This window comes from Penaeus monodon, chromosome 20, assembly GCF_015228065.2.
Source record: "Penaeus monodon isolate SGIC_2016 chromosome 20, NSTDA_Pmon_1, whole genome shotgun sequence".
Taxonomy (NCBI): Eukaryota; Metazoa; Arthropoda; class Malacostraca; order Decapoda; family Penaeidae; genus Penaeus; species Penaeus monodon.
In genome coordinates this window covers 41,120,451-41,121,802 of record NC_051405.1, presented here as the reverse complement: position 1 = coordinate 41,121,802, position 1,352 = coordinate 41,120,451, and positions in this window count along the sequence as shown.

The window sequence follows — 1,352 nt, the reverse complement described above, 5'->3', positions numbered from 1 at the left end:
CGTATATTAAGCTGTTAAAAATTTGCAATCGATGCCATCAGTAAGACTCGTGCCATTATGCACTTCACAAATTAGCTTCGTTTCCTTCATTAACATGATTGCTGGTGGCACTGGCACTGTGATTAATATTACTGGTTGTGACAGAATAAACGGGACAGTCATTGCATTTTTTATCATTATCTCTAACATGTTATTGTCACAGCAATCACCATTAATCACGGCGATGTGGTGTTTCATAATCAAGCTTTGGTCCACGCTGATCCACGTGGGTTAGGTCGGCGGTCTCGTTAGCACAGAGACCGCATCCGGGATTAACATTACCTCGGCGAATATGTATGAGAAGGGGAAACACGGTATTTTTTTTATCATGGGGTCGTTATAACGTGATAAAGAAAAGGGAATGTGATTGGGTTCCGCTCCGTAATGTTTTGATTATCTAGTTTTGTTGTAAGATTGGTTGAGTTTTGTTTTTAGTAGTTAGGGCTACTTCACATGTAAAGTCTCTTTGTTATGGTACTCGCCTTAGGTTCTTTGATATTGTTTAATTACCGAATTACTAGAATATATGGATAATGGATACGCAAATCTGTAGAATGTACTTAGTCTTTTAAGGAACAGCAATGCATCTGGCACACTGTTTTTTTCAGTTCACCGAAATGATTTATGACAATAATTACTTTCTGCAATTTTCTGCTACCATGCTCTCTCCGATGGAAATAAATCCACCATGTTATGTATTTACTTTGACCTCGACGTGCGTTCAGAAACTCTCAGTTTTTATTCAAAGCAGGATGACCTCTGATCACGAGTGTATTTCAGTCACCGTGAATGAAACTTTCGTCTTGTGTGTACATTTGACGCTTTTGTTTCCTCTGTGTGGGAATGGCGACCTTATTCATCTTTTTAATTAGTTTGTTGATTGCCAAAGGTACCTAACTTATTTGAAGGAATATTATTTCCGGGGCTATGCGTGCAGTAGAGCAAGGGGAAGGTCGGCGGTATTGTTAAGAGTAATAAATCGAAAGGGGTGACTATTTTATTGCCAGCTGGGGACTGCGAGAACCCACAGTTCACTGCGAGGCGAGCAGGGACAACCTTAATGAAAAGTCTACCTGCGTACCCTGTGAGTGCGAGTGTAACAGTGCATGCATTCAGTGTTTGTTGCGGAGACATGGGCCTAAATTACGTCGCGCCTCATTTTAAACTCATAGGCTTAAGGGGATCTCTTCGTTAACAAGGGAAAGCCACATAAATGTAAGGGGGAAAGTGCTTTCTGGTTCTACGGCGATCATTTTCATGTGCGAGGAGGGTCGTGTGTGTCATTTGCAAAGGGCAAGATTCGGATCACTGGG